The sequence below is a fragment of the Sapajus apella genome, unplaced genomic scaffold (genome assembly GCF_009761245.1).
Source record: "Sapajus apella isolate SASKATOON/1434 unplaced genomic scaffold, GSC_monkey_1.0 scaffold4, whole genome shotgun sequence".
Lineage (NCBI taxonomy): Eukaryota > Metazoa > Chordata > Mammalia > Primates > Cebidae > Sapajus > Sapajus apella.
This window is the reverse complement of record NW_022436944.1, coordinates 37,019,519-37,035,405: the sequence shown is the minus strand read 5'-3', so window position 1 is coordinate 37,035,405 and position 15,887 is coordinate 37,019,519. Positions and strand designations below refer to the sequence as shown.

At 47.0% G+C, this 15,887-nt stretch overlaps 1 protein-coding gene across 1 annotated transcript in view; it reads right to left on the bottom strand.

Moving 5' to 3' along the window:
• Positions 1–6,072, bottom strand: part of OXNAD1 (oxidoreductase NAD binding domain containing 1) — a 79,740-nt gene extending 73,668 nt beyond the window's left edge. Inside the window, exons 1-2 of the mRNA XM_032267260.1 lie at positions 6,060–6,072; positions 881–882 (exon numbers count right to left, since the gene is read on the bottom strand). The gene's annotated coding sequence lies outside the window, so the exon portion shown is untranslated. The remainder of the gene's footprint in view (positions 1–880; positions 883–6,059) is intronic.
• Positions 6,073–15,887: the final 9,815 nt, after the last annotated feature.

The following is a 15,887-nucleotide window of genomic DNA, read 5'->3' as shown; positions in this document are numbered from 1 at the left end:
AGAAGTACCTGTCACATGCTAGGTACTAGGTGAAGAAGATTGGGTTTCTGCCATTTGGGAACTTAACATGGAACTAGAAGAGACAGAAGCAAGATTATAGATGAGTTAGAGCCCCCAAGGAAATAAACCAGGTGATGTGGGAGAGAGTTGCTGGGTCAGGTGACTTTTTGAGAGTGAGTTCTGGCACTTAGATTCTAAGACCTGAAGGATGAGAAAGGAAGAGCCTTGTGAAAATGATTAAATGAGCTACTACCTATAAAACAAGACAGCTAATGCCTGTCATGTGCAAAAAGTAGTTAACTATTCTAACTCCAAAAGGAATTTAACATTGTTTTGAGCTATCTCTTAGTCCATGTTCTGTTGCTGTAACAATACCTGACACTGGATAATTTATCAAGAATAAAGGTTAGTTTGGCTCATGATTCTGGAGCTCATGTATGACACTGGTGAGGGTCTCGTGCTGTATTATAACATGATGGAGAAGCACGGCGGGAAGTAGGCATGTGCAAAGGTACCATACAGGAGAGTCGGCATCATTTTCTAGCAACCCCCCTCTCGGTAACTAATCCAGTCAGGAGAGAGGGAGAACTCACTCCCACCAGATGTCATTAATTTCTTCAAGGGCAGATCCCTTTTTATCCAAATACCTCTTAAAAGTCTCAACACCATTACATCGGGGACCAAGCCTCAATATGAGTTTGGTGTGGACAAACTGTATCCAAACCACAGCAAGCATTGGACAGTATTCTTGGAATAAATATGAGAAGTGCAACGTTTTGGACACCTTTACCTCCCTCTTACTGAATCTAGGGGTAGGGCCCAGCAACCTGTGTTTTAACAAGCCTGCTAGCTGATTCCAGCGCAGCTAAAGTTTGGTAACCGCTGGTTTTCAACCCTGGCAGCACATTTGTAATTGGTTGGGGTACTTAAAAAATTTGATGCCCCAGAATTGATTTGGGCGCAGCTTGGGCATCAGGATTTTTTTTTTTTTTTTAAGTGTCCCTGGTGATTCTAATGTGTAGCCAAGGCCAAGAACCAGTGGGCTGGAAAAGCAGAAATTTCATAATCACTAAAAGGAGCCAATTGTAAATGATCACACCTGCTTTGCACATGGAACGGAGAGTGAGCTCAGTTGGTCACACACTGCATTCAGGCAGTCAGTCAGCCTTAACAAGTGGCCATGAGAGCCCAGGCTGGGCTCTTGTACACAGTGGGAGAGCTCTAAACTGGGTGGCCTCTGGGCTGCATCCGTATTTAAACAGACAATCACACTTCCCAGCACACACTGGCTGCTAATTACATATCTCACAAAAGCAACAGCTTCTGCAGGTGTGTGTAGTTAGGATTTCTTTAACTCCATTTGAGGGTACCCGACATTCCCTGCTGCTTACCTAGCAAATTGCCAATGATTACATATTTGACTGGGAAACCAGTTTACAAATTATTCTTTGCTAAGGGTTAAAACAAAGGGCACATACAAGAGAAAAAACGGTTCCACAAAAGGCTTAAAGTAAGAGTGGAGGTAGAGTGGGGGGAATCTCCATGTTTCTCTACATCCTTGCAGAGATGCACTTGCAGACGAGCCCTAGAACTCAGAGCAAAACACAATTCTTTGTAGATTTATGAATGAATATTGTTCCAATTCTAGGAAAGCAAGTTAGCATTTTGAAAAAGAAAATCGTTTTTTGGTCTTCAGACTTTACCACTCATATTAGGGGGAAAAGAGGCTTGTCCTCTTCAAGTTGGAACTTGTGGGGAAATCTGGAAGCTAGGAATGTCGGGCTGCTGGAGTGGGAACCCTGGAACGGGCTGATGAAATCTGGAAGGGGTCTTTGCTTCTCTAGCAAAATTACCTCTGTGAGTTTGCAGCCAAGCACCAGTAGTGACGTTGGAGTTGCTGTTGGTCAGTAGAGGTGGCAGTCAGGAAGAAGCTGGGCATGCGGCAGGAAAGGAGGACGGAAGCCAACCGCCCAGCGCCTCTGCGTCTTTCTCTCACCACCTTACACGGGAACGCGCTCAAGAGTCACAGCTGCTGCCTCTTTTCTGCCTTCCAGACCTTGCACAGATTTCTCCTTTTTACTCATCTGTAACCCACAACCATATAGGGAAGAAATAATGGGAAACAGTTCCAGCTGGGCCAAGTTAGTATTACAAAACTGCCACAGTTACAGATACTGAAAAGCCACTCAAATCCACTTGAGTACCTTAATTAGAAGCCCCACTAACTTTCATCTTTGTACAACCTGGAAAACTTTGCCACAGCACCTACTGAGACAGAACAAATGCTGGGAACTAACCTAGCTAGCAATGCAGACTGCAGAGGCACAGGTCGGCCCAGCAGGCTGTTTCCAAGGAAGGTGGCCACCTCAGTCCCAGTCTGGCAAGTGAGAGGTATTTGATTTGGTATATGAAGTAGCTCCCAAATGGGGGTGCATGCCCAGTAAGGAGTAGGAGATCCCAGTAAGTGTACGGGGCCTCCGGCATTGCTTCAGTCCAGGAAGATCGACACTTGGGGCAATTTCCATGTGAGATCTGACTGAGGTATCAGGACCCAGTCACTAGGCAAATATTTGGGGCCAGACTTCATACTTAGAGGGGAACTGAGTGTTTGATAGGGTCAAAGATTGTACCTTTGAACAAAAATTAATGCCGAAGTTGAGAATAAGGAAGAGGGGAAAGCAAACCCTTAATGGGCACCACCTGTATGTACTTTAGGACAGCACAGGCCGTCTGGGTCACACCAGATGACGTTGGTTCCCAGTGTACAATTCCTAATGGCACTCAGGATTTAGAGCATTACTGTAGCTAGCAGGTGTCTCTAAACCACCAACCGATGATGGTGATGAGAGTACAGCATACTCGATGGGGGATTAATTTTATGAGATTAAATGAGATAATGCATGTAAAGCACTTAGAACAGATTTTGCACATAAATGATAATTTAATCTTACTTGTTTCTTGCTCCATAGTAAATTACTCAAGACTATGTTCCAGGGAACTTCCCTGACTTTACAGGTTTAGACAACAATGGACTCAGTCATAATGTGTCAGGGTTCAATCCAGAGAAGCTGAAGAACCATGAGTGAGAGAGAATGGAGCTGTGTTATGAGGATTAGACGTTACATGGTGTGGAGCTAGTGGAGGCATCAAGGGAAGGTGATTATCTCTGCATCTGATGTTGAGCCTAAAGTAGTCATTGGTCGAACCAACTGGTAGTCGGAAAAGGAAGCTTGGCGTGAACAAGAGAAAATATAAACCAGAATCTACATCTGTCTCACTACCGCCAACCTTAATGCTGTGGGTGACTTCCAGGGGAAGCTGGCACCCCTCTCCACAGAGTTGCATAAGTACTTGGCCCAGAACAAGGCAAGCTAGCTGATCGCAGCATGCATGAACACCCACTATTCCTGGGATCCTGTTCCAGCCTTCAGAGCATTAAAAAACAGGTCTGCTGCTTTACTTCTGGCTTCCAAATCTTGCAGAAAATTTCTCTTGCGGTCCAACCCAGGACCACCAGGAAACGGAATTCTGGGAAATACAGTCCCAGTTTGGCAAAATTGTAACATATACCATTGGGGAAGTCAAGTCAGGAGTGGGACATTATTGGTCTTAAATGGGTAAAGGGATCATAGCATCGCATTGTTTAGATCACACTATGAAGTTGATATCATAATCCTCGTAGTAACTGAAACTAAGTCTTTGCCAACGTATCAATCAGGAATTGTTATATTACAAGCTGCCCCAAAACTTAAAAGTCCTTTATTCTTGCTTAAGTGTCTGTTGGTCAGCTAGGGGTTGGCCGATCCTGGCTAGGTTTGGCTGAGTGGCTCTGAACTGCAGATTAAGTTTGGGTCCAGTCTTACCTTTCTCTTCCTTCTTGGGCCGGTGAACCGGCTAGGACAGAGGAGCAGGCGCCAAGTCCCACTGCGCATGCGCACTTCAAGTCTTGGCTGGCATCGGATCTGCCGGTGTTTCATTGGCCAAAACAATCACGTGGCTGAGCGAAAGTCAGGGGCAGGGAAATACAATTCTTCCATTGAAGGACGAGGTGGAGGGAAGGAGTGAATAATTTTGAAAAGTAATTTAATCTATCACAGTCCTTAAATGACTGGCTTGGCATTTCAGTACAAACACTTTTGACTCCAACTGCCATTGTCTTTCTTTTATGGTCGTGTTTGAATAATTGAAACACTTTCCAAGGCATAAGATGGAAGCAGTTGAAACTAAAACTAGTTAGTTACTCTCATCTTTCCGGCCAGACATGAGTCGACGGTCCCATGGGATTAATTTTTGCTACATTTGCCTTTTGAGGTGAATGGGGCTTTGGCTGTGGTTTCTGTATTCAAAATCAGGCTTCACCTTCAGCAACATAACTCTGATAATAACGAGTTGATATTCCAAAGTCTGCCATAAACATCCGCTTGAAGGTATTTATTAGCTCTAATTATAAAGAGAAATGGGGCCATATACTCCATTAAAAGTGAGCTAGAATGCCCATGGGAACCTAGACTGCTCACCTTACTGTGTCTGCTTCCTGGTTGCTAGAACATTCCGAGTGTTTTTATTGCAGCGAGTTCCCTGATACATTTCAGTGGTGCCCAACACTTTGCTATGCAGACTATTGCAAATCAGGAGAGCAGCTCTCACTTCAAGTCTGATCTGATCTGATCTGCATGACCCTAGCTGAAACCTTCAACTTTGGACCCTGGACATATATAGCTTACATATTCCTAGCAGGATGTGGCCTACTAATGTCTTGTCCATCTGGCTTGGCTAAGCTCTCTCCATACCCCGCTGAGTTACAGGGGGAAAAAAATCAGTGAAGTTAGCCATGAAGGAGAACTTTCTGCTTGGAAGTGTTAAGATTGTTAGTACTACTCACTCCAAAATGGATAAACAGTGTCATGCAATCAATAAATATGCTCCAAGCATTTGTTGTTTATAAAACTGGGCCCTAATCTCTGTGCAAGGGAGGGTTTAAAAACTAGAATTATGTTACAGAGAATCTGTAAGAACAGGACAGAAATGTTTCTCACCAATAAGTGACCCCAATCTATGTGTTGGCAGTTAAACGATTGGAAGCTTTGTCCTCTTTGCTAAACATGCACTGTCCTCATCATCAATTTAAAAAACTATCCTGTGGACATAAAGAGGCAGAAAGAATGCCTGACCTTGCCAGATGGTTCCTGTTTTTCTTGCACGCACACGTGTTCCTGCCCCATCTGTGGACTCAGTGGGTCACTGCCCTGGGCAAAGAGGCCAAAGATGATACTGATCACCCCTCTAGGTCTTGGCTTCTCAACTGTAAAATGGTGTGGGAGTAGGGGGGATGAAGGAATAACTTCTAAGGTTCCTGTCAGCTCTGTTCTGATGTGACTTGAGCAGGCAAGTGACTATTTCTATACTTGGATGACGCTGTCCTGGTTTGTCTGAAGGGGCAACCTCAAGGGGACTGCTGTCCTTCTGGGGTGGGGGATGGGGAGGAGGAAGAGGAGGAGCAGAGCGAACAGCAGCACTCCCCAGGATGATGGTGAAAGCACCAGGGCCTTTGCGGAGCCAGAGTCATGGAACTCTGGTGTCGCAGGCCCAAGCCCACGCCAGCTTACAGGAGAGCAGCGCAGTCAAAAACCCTCTATGCCCATGTGTTCGCCTTCCCAAGGGGCAACCTACTTCATGTGAGTGAGGGGCAGCTGACATTTGCAGGAGCTTCACCCCAAGGTCTGAAGGAAACCCAGCCAGTCAGTTACCAGCCTCAGTGACATCTCGAGATGTGCCTAGCAGGGCTTTTTCACTGTTCAACATGGTAGCCACTAGCTACATGTGGCTTTCTAAATGTAAATTTACTTATGTATGTATTTATTTATTTACTTATTTTGAGACAAGGTCTTGCTCTGTCACCCAGGCTGGAGTACAGTGGTGCAGTCATAGCTCACTGCAGCCTCTAGCTCCTGTGGTCAGCCTCCCAAGTAGCTGGAACTATAGGCATGTGCTATGTCCAGCCAATTTTTTTATTTTCTGTAGAGACAGGTGTTGCCATGTTGCCCAGGCTGGTCTCAAACTCCTGGGCTCAAGCAATCCTCCTGCCTCAGCCTCCCAAAGTGCTGGGATTGTAGGTATGAGCCACCATACCCAGCTCTGAATTTAAATTAAAATGTTTTAAAATTAAATAAAATGAAGAAGCCAGTGCTTTAGTAGTCACAGTCCCACATTTCAGGTACACATGCGCACACGTGCTGTGTCTTGTGGCCACCATACTGGACGGCTCAAGTAAAGAACTTTCCCATCTTCACAACAAGTTCTACTGAATAGTTCTGTTCTAGAATGTGGCGTGGTGCTCACACATGGAAGAAATAAAAACACCTCCACTAACTTAATCTTTTTTTTTTCTATTACCTTTATTTGCTTGCTATAGAATGTCTGCATATACATTCTTCCAGAGTAGAGAAGATGAAATATTTGATGTCAAATATCTGGGTTCAAGCCTCAGCTCCCCCACATCAATTTTAGGAGAATAATTTAGACTTCCCAGAGGCCAGCATCTGAGACACGGGCCAGAAGAAACCAGCAGTTCTGGTTTCCAGGAGCCTCTCAATGACATCCCTGACCCACTGAGAGAAAGGGAACACTCTGCCCTTGCCAATGCGAGGACATCCCAGATGACTGGAAGGGAGCAGATAGGGCCTTTGCAACCCTCCCAGCCTGTCCCTGGATCTCCAGCCAGTCCCGGGATGCTGGTTGTCAGGGCCCAGTCAGCCAGGGCCCAGCAGGCATATAGGACAGAAAACCCTGGCACTGCCAGGCTGCTTCCAGACAGCCTAGGAACTCACTTAAGTGGGAAATGGGGGGCATTAATCCCCTATGTCTATATCTGCAGTCAGATTGACCTTGGTTCAAATCCTAAGTCTGCCACTTATTAGTGGGAATTGGTTTAACCTCTCTGAGCGTCAGTTTCTTCTATAAAATGGGGACAGTGAATTCTTTCACAGGGTCCTATGAGGGTCAAATGATGTAACAATTGTAAGCAGTTAGCACAGCACCTGCTTCATACTCATCTATATCCTTGCTTTGCCTTGTCTTAGTTTGATTTTGGGCACTTTAGTCTCTCTGTGCCCAGTCTTCCCATCTGTAAAACGGGGAGAATAACAGCACTGGCTTCACTGAAGTGTTGAAAGGATCAAACGAGTTGGCATAAGCAAAGCACTTAAAACAAGGCCTGGCAGGTGGAAAATGTGAAGTAAGCATCTGCCATTCCTCTTCATTTAATCAATATTTGTTAAGCTCTTGCTATGTGCCAAGCACAATGAGAGGAGCTGGGATGGCGCCTGTTTTAGCCAGTCTGCTTTCCACACACTCCAAGCTGGTCAGGAAGTTCTGCCTTCCCTGGCCACGCCCCCTCCACGCATACATTGATGAGGAGCCCATCCCAGCCAAGGTTCTGTCTGGGCCCCGTGTGGGGCTCCTCAGTCTTCATTGCCTCATTCCAAGTGCAGGAAACTGGTTCCAAGGACAGTGCTTGTTAAACATTGCAGAAATAGCGCTGGAATAAGGGCATCTCTGAGAAAATCCATTCAGCTGTCAGAGCGCACTCAGGGATGCCTCCCCCTGGTGTGCAGAGGTAAATAGTGAATTCCAACTCATGAAAGTGCATCAGAGTTCACCACCTGGCCAGGCATGGTGGCTCACACCTGTAATCCCAGCATTTTGGGAGGCCGAGGCAGGTGGATCACCTGAGGTTGGGAGTTCGAGAGCAGCCTAACCAACATGGAGAAACGCAGTCTCTTAGAAAAAAAAAAAAAAAAAAGAATTCATCACCCATCTGAGGTAAGCAAAGCACTTAAAAATGCATACCCATTTCAAGTAAAAACTGAGAGATGCCTCACTATCATTTCTGTGACTCTCACAGTGATTTTGTCTTCCCTGTCTTTTTTTCTCTAAGGAACTGAAGGCACATTGACCTGGGATTGTCAGTGTTCTTCACTGTGTCCAATCTGGAGGCTGTTCAGAGAAGGGCTTGTCATCGGGGCCCAGGAGTCTTCTCCCCAGACAACTCCAGCTTTTCTGCACTGCCCATTCCCTGCACGGTTTTACACTCACCTTAAGTTGTATTCCAATATCCTTAGGTGTGGTTTTATATGTTCTTATATCACAGTGTGTATGTGCGTTTCTGCTTATGAGAGAGAGATGCAGATACAGAGACTGAGGAAGGGAGAGAAGGAATGAGAGAAAAAGCATGAGAGAGAGAATAAGAGAATGAGAGAAAGAATGAGAGAGAGAAGAGAGTGAATGAGGGAGAAAATGAATGAGACCACAAAACCATGAGGATGTTTACCTGCCTGCTGGCTAAGCACCCGTATTTTCTAGGGCAGAATGACTTTTCATGCGTTTTGAGTGGGGGCAGGAGGCAATGGACAGTAGCTGCAACAATAGCTTCTCTGTAAACATTGTCAGTAAGCTGCAGGGGAAACACTGCCCCTCTTCAAAAACAACTGTAGTGAAAACTGGGCAGGCGGGACTGCAGCTAGGAGGGGAGTGGATTGATGGGTGGGCTGTGGCGTTATCGCCACCAAATGACCGCAGCTGTTCACAGATGAGCCGGAAGCCTGGAGTCCCGGAGTGCCAGGTGTCATTCCGGAGACAGCCCCTGCATGTACTGGGTGACGTGTCACCACCAAACCAGGCCTCAGGGGCACAAGGTTAGATCCTCAGTGTTAAAACAGTGCTGGGTCCGGGAGGAGGACAGCAGACTGAGGTCAAGGGAAGCCCCGGACATGCTGAGAGGGCAAGGGGATGTTGGGGGAACCGCTGTGTTCACAGCATGGGAAGAAAAAAAAATGTATTTCGATAGGAAATGATGCTTCATTTAGAGTACACCTTCCCAGGCTATCTGATTCTGGGCCCTGCGTTGTCTTTTACCAGTTGTGGCGTTGGGGGTGAGCGTGGGACCCAGGCGTGCCTGTGCTTCTCCAGGTTTCGCAAGCCCCATTGGGGTGTGCAGCCTGCTGCTTTCAGATTTGTTGCAGGCTGGCCTGGTTCCTGGCTCCTGTTTTGGTTCTGCCACTAGGTGGCGCAAGCTAACTTTTTAAGGCTGCGGCGCTGAATGCAGAAGGCAAGGGCGTTATTATCTGACGTTCCTGGATTTGAATCCTTTGTTTTAGTTTTGTAACCTTGGGCAAGCCACAGTTTCTCCCTCTGTAAACTAGACATGACGAAAATCACCTTGCAGGGTGGTTGTGAGGATTAAATGAGACGACACGTGCTAAGCACCTTGCACAGTGTTAGGCACAGAGTCTACATTGCTGCTTTTCTCTTTCCTTGTTCATCCATTCAGTACACGCTTATTGATCCGTATTTCTGTGCCGTGGCTGAGAAGGACATTGCCCTCAAGCATCCTACAGTATAGCAGAATGTCTCTCACACACACACATGCAACAGTCTTTGCTGGAATATAAGATACATCTTCCACTCGCTGGCTCAAATTTATCCAAAATTTACTCTGTGCCAATGTATTAAAGTATGAAAAGCCACATTCTGAAGAGGAAAAACAGTGGTAGGTATGTAGCAAGAACAGTAACGACAAACACTGTGAAGACACTCATTCATGCTTCTCTAACTTTCTCAGAAAAGTCACAAACCATAGGCCTCGCAACTCATCAAGTACAATTTCAATTTTCCCACTTAATTTTTATTTAGAATATTTTATTCCTGTAATACTTTCATTTGGATTATTTGTTGCCATAAACGCTTTTCTTTTTATCTATATCATAAAATGCCTTTCTTTCCAGAGTGAGAAAAGTATTACTATCTATGCAGAATCTATTATTCCCTACTGGGTTCTGCAGAGAGTATTACATGAACAAGATAGTATGTTTTCCTCATAAAAACAATTGAAAATTCCTTTCAAAGCATGTGTGTCTGTCCCAGAGGAGGGCACAGGGACCCTTAGGACAGTGCCCTCAGGATGGCCCTGGGCTGTGGGCCAGTGTGTCGTGTGGGGAGGAGGTGGTAGGGGCCGGCTTGCAAGGGAATTGCGTGGAACACTAAGGAGGTCAGGTTTTGTCCACAGGAAACTGGGAGCCACAGCAAGCTTCTGAGCTGAGGAAGGTGGGATAGCATCCCCAGCTGTGATCCCTGGAAAAGGCAGGGTTCATCCTCAATCCCACCCCAAACCTTCTTCCATCCCATCTCTTTCCCTCCTCCTCCCTCTACTGTTCATTCATTCAACAAATATCTATTACCCATACACCATATTGCAGATACTGGTTTAGACGCTTGAGTGAGTTAATCACGGAAAAGATAGTGACAAAGCTTCTTCCTCCCTGGACCTTACAGAAACCCTTTCTCATTATATTTGCACATGCATGTGTCTTCTTTCATATGGGCCTCCTGAGCTGTTTGGGGCCACAGTCCTCTCCATGTGGAAAAAGCCAGGCTTTTCCCTTGAGGCCCAGCTGCACCCCTGCCCTTCCCATGGATCGGGGAATGCTTCCTTCAATTTCATGTGACGCTTCAGTATTTTTCTAGTAATCTCCCCTGATTCTACAGGAGCAAATCAGTTCAATTTCCATTTCTGTCATGCCATCAAAATGTTCCTGCTAGAAAGGACCCAGCCAAGAAAACTGGAAAGAGTTTCTTGGTTACGTTAGGATGCAGGACCAGCCCTAGCATGGGGCCGGGTGCCCTGTGGCAGGATTCCCACAGGGATCTTGATAGCTGGGCCCTGTTTCCGTTCTAGGGCCTGAGTTGAAGAATGAATGTGCATCAGCCATGTTAGTCTAGAAAGCCTGTGTTATAAAGGAAGACTGTGCTCATGTGTGGTTTTGTTCGGGTTTCCCTGCAAGCAGAGCATGAGACACGGACTGCATGTAGGTGGTTCATGAGGAAGATGAACCTGGGAAGCAGGAGTGAGGAAGCGAGATGGCGCAGGAGGAGGAGCCAGCATAAGGACTCGTTAAAGTTGCCCCTTGACTCTGCTGACCCTCCTAAAAAATGTACAGGATGCTTTCTAGAATTATCCAGCTGAAAGACAAAGGCCAGTCATCTATCTACTAGTTCCTGTCCCCTCAGGACTGAGAGTTGTCCTAGGAGTGTCAACTGGCCTAGCAAGCCAGGATGCCTGCTCCCTGGATGTTTGAGTAACTCTGCCTTCAGAGAAGACCCTGGGGCAGAATGCAGCAGATGCTTAGCACAGGACTCAGGGGACCTGAGGCTGCACAGAACTGTTCAGCAGCTGTGGCTGAAAGAGGAGGCCTGAGGACATGTGATGCAGGCACCAGAGGTGTCTCCGCCACACCCTACTGAACTTTGGAGTTATATTATAAATTATATGACCCCAGTTTGGGTGGCGTGCCCCTGGCACAGATGAGATGGTCTCTGGCTCGTATCTGGAATATTCACCTCGGCCAGGACTCTGGTCTTAAGCATGGATCTGGTAAGGAAGAGATGAGCTTCCAGAAGTCCTAATGAGATTCTCATTCAACTTTGCACTGTCTAAATGCCGATGGTGAGGCTGAGTTGGGGGTGCTCAAGGAGTCTGCACATCCTTTGAAACATGTACCTCTCTCTACTGTGTAGTACTTCAACTGTGCTGACTTCCTTTGATTTGCCCGATGGTGTTAGGATGCCTGACGGGTGCTGGCCTGTCCTCCAGCCTGGGCCAGCTGTTGGCATTGATCAGTAGCAGCGGCGCATAGATCCTGCTGCCGAGGCTGCTCTCCAGGCTCAGAGCCCTGTTTAAAGCTCTCCTGTGTGGCTGCAGCCAGCAGCAGAGTCTGCACCTGGAATGCCTGTCCCTCTCCTCCCTGGCAGCCAGACTCCATTTAGTTTAAGGATTTCGTGGCAGGAATGTCATCTGAGCTATCACCGTCATGCTTTGTCACCCTCGGGTGAATGACAGGAAGTGGACTGGCCAGCCCTGTCAGTTTCCTTGCTGCTGGCATCACTCAGGTTCAGCCATGAGCATCGCACTGTGAGTCACTGAAGAGGTAGACAGAAGCCACTCAAATGTCTCCACCGCACTTCAAAAGAGCTTCTTAGGAGAACAGTCTGATTGATCAGTGCCTGTTCTGTCTTCATTGCTGCTTCGAGCCACGCAGCTGTGTTAACATGGGTGCCTGCCACTCTTCTGAGGGTGCAGAGCCTGTGTCACATGAAACCTGAGAAAAAAAGTCACCAGCCACCAGGTCTGGCTGGAGTCCCGTCCTTGCTTACCATACACAATTTCACAGAACACCAACATCAGACAAGCTCACTCTGTGGCTGCAGTGGAGTGAGACACAACCACACTGAAACAACGCCTGGCAAACTAGGAAAATGACCAAATAGCTCCGCCTGGCAAATATGAGGGGTGTTCATCAAGTACAGCTCCAGCCCTGCTCTGCTCTTCCCACAACCTCCTAGATAAAAATTATTAGGATGCTCAATTATACAATTAGCCCATTTTCTGACAGCCCCAAGCCTGAGCCAGACCATGCTTCCCAACCATTCCCCAAATCACCTGACCCAAGCCCTGATCTCCTGAGAAGATTCTCTCAACGCCCTTCTACTGAGACACCTGTGGTTCCCCATGTGCATGGTTTTTCTTGCTGCGACAACTGCCCATAAACCTAAATTTGGCCGGGCGCAGTGGTTCATGCCTGTAATCCCAGCACTTTGGGAGGCCGAGGAGGTGGACCATGAGAGTCCAGCCTGACTAACATGGTGAAACCCCGTCTCTACTAAAAATACAAAAATCAGCTGGGTGTGGTGGCACACGCCTGTAGTCCCAGCTACTCAAGAGGGTGAGGCAGGAGAATGCTTGAATCCAGGAGGTGAAGGTTGAGGTGTGCGACATCGCGCCTGGGTGACAGAGCAAGACTCCGTCTCAAAAAAACGAAAAATCAACCTAACTTTGATCACCCAGAGTTATGTTTCTGGTGGTGCTGGTGGGCAGGCATAGTCCCAAGGGAAGCTGCCCAGTGCCAGTCCTCAGCACAGGAAGGAGGTACCTGGGCGTCCACCTCCTCAGCTGCGGAAGTGATCCCTGCAACCCATTTGCAAGGCAAGCTGGGCTCTGACCTGAGGGAACCTTTGTTGATTTGCTCTTATTGCAGATGTGTTGGTGCCCAGTGTACCATCCTGGGGCCTCCTTGGATACCAGCCTCTGCTCTGGTGGCACTTCCATGAGGGCTCAGATTCATCTTGCACAACATCCAGGGCAAGCCCCACCCTCTCCACATTTCGGCATTGCGGTCTTCTCTGAAGCCCTGGGAGCCTGCTCTGCTCCTGCAAGTGCAACCTGCAAAGTGTATTTCAGGGAGTTAATGGCCCCGAGTGGGCGTGGCCGTCACCCAGTAAGGGATGAGAGCTGGTGGGAAAATGTCTCAGTCTGCTGTTCTTGAGGTAGATAATTCTGGAACATGTTCTGTGGGCATCTCAGAGCAGAAAGAATCAAACCCCATTGCTCGCAGCACCCAGCACCCTTACATTAGCTTTTCTCTCTTCCCTCTCTTACTCTTCCCTCCCACTTCTTGGGAGATCCCTGCTTTCTGGGATCAACTCCCAAATAAATCACCTGCATCCAAGGCCTTGTTCAGGCTGCACTTATGTTACCCGAAACGAAGATACCTCCCCAGCAACTCCTGCCACCACCTCTTCCTACAGAATTTTTTTTCTTTCTTTCTTTCTTTCTTTCTTTCTTTTTTTTTTTTTGAGGTCTCTTTCTGTCACCCAAGCTGGAGCGCAGTGGCACAATCACGGCTCACTACAGCCAGGACCTCCCAGCCTCAAGTGACCTTGCCTTAGCCTCCTGAGTAGCTGGGACTACAGGCATGTGCTATGATGCCTAGCTATTTTATTTTTATTTTTTGTAGAGACTGATTTTTGCCGTGTTGCCCAGGCTGGTCTTGAATTCCTGGGCTCAAGAGATCTGCTTGCCTCAGCCTCCCAACGTGCTAAGATTACAGGCGTGTAATCTCACCACACTCGGCTCCTACCGAGTTTCTTAACCATAATATTGGCCAGAATTGGTTCCACCTCCAGTTCTAATCAAGATTTCCCAAGCTCCTGGTCACAGAGATTAGTTCAGGGGCAGGCACATTCTGCAAGTCAGTTCAGTCAGAGCAAGCAGTAGAGCTTTGTTGGGGATTCTGGGACATACACTCAGTCTTAGCCGCTGGGCCTGCGGGCATGGCAGCTTAAAGATAGCTGAACATTTTTGCTACTTGTCCCTTGGATAGGTAGGGTCTGCTTTCCCTCCCTCTTGAGTCTCAGCTGGCCTGAGATTGCTTTGAGCAAAGGAGTATGCTGGAGGAGACGCTATGTCAGTCCCAGGTCTGGCCTTTAAGAAAACTGGCAGACTCCCTGTTGGCCTCTGGAGACGCTCAACCACTGTGTAAGGTAGCTGCCACAGGGATGATGGAGATGATCTTGACACTATATGGAGAGGGAAGGGCCCAGGTGAGTCCAGCCCGCCAGCTGCCCCTGCCGTGTGACAAGCTCTTTTGTACCCTCCAGAAAAGAACAGCCATGAGCTATCACCACCAAGTGACACCAGTTAGAGCCCCAGGAAGCAGAGGACTTGCCTGGTTGAGCCATGCCCCAACTCCTGAGCCATAAGATCATGAGCCATAATAGTTGCTGTGTTAAGCCACTAAGTTTAGGGGTAGTTTGTCATGCAGCAAAAGAAAACTGGAACAGTGTAGTGGGAGGATGTGAGGTCTGCAGTTGTTACAGCCATATGTGGAGAGTCTAAAGCCAGCCAAAAAGTGATCGGGACAAAGTCCTCTTAAATTTGACCTCAAATAAAACCTCTTAAGTGTCTGAATTTTAGCTCTGTAATTTTTCTTTTCCACTTTCATTCTGCTTCTGTCTAGGCATAAAAGATGTTGCCGTCACTTCAGCTGGAGTTCAACAAGCATGCATTACCTACCTATCAAGAGTCAGATACTATGCTAGGGACTCTGGGCAAAAATAGAAGCAAAATTTGTTTCAGGTCTAGTGGAGGAAACACCTTTTTGATAATTTTAACACAAAGTGGTCCATGTTAAGACAGGGATCCATATGCAGTGCTCCAGAGGAGGAGTAATTCACTCCGCCTCGGGCTTTAAGGCTCCAGAGACATGATGCATAAACCGAGTCTTGCATGATAGGTGAGAAGAAGCTGGTAAAAGGAGGGAAGGGCATTCTGTGCAGAGGGAACAGCATGGTAAGAGCGGAGACCAGGAAAAGCATAGTGTTGTATTGGGAACTACAAAAACAGTGTTCAGAGATGGGGCAAATAGTGGCAGGTGAGTCCAGAGGGTGGAGGCAGGGTCAGGGAGAAACTTGTAGCCAGGCTGTGCTGGGGAGGCAGGGCATTATTCTGAAGGCGATGGGGAGTGTAGAAGGCATTATGGAAGGGGAGTGCTTTAGGTAGATCACTTGGGCTCTAGTGTAGATTGAAGGTGCTTGCGAGTGTGAATCTGAGGTTCATAGGTGGAGTCAAGGCTGGAGAAACACTTGGAAATTATCAGAACATAGGTGGATTATTACTTCACAAATATATATTTTAAGGATCACTATATGCTGGGCATATCCCCATGGGAATGTTGGGAAAAGATTGTTATTTACAAATATAGGTCTATTTTGTGTCCCACTTGGCAAACACATCAAAAGGAACATTTGATTGCCTTCCTGGAATTGTTTTTGAAATATCTCTGCCTTCCCAGAAACCAGGGAGTATGTATTCAACTCTGTTGGAGTCTGTGCTGACATAAAATTCAGTGAAGATGATATTTTGCAATTTTCTGATTCATGAGTGACTCATCAAGTCATCTAAGCTATTGGTTCAGAAAACATATTGGACAAGGCCCTAGAGGTGTGACCTTGGTAAATAATAGATTTTTTTTTTTTTTTTTTTTTTTTTTTTTTTT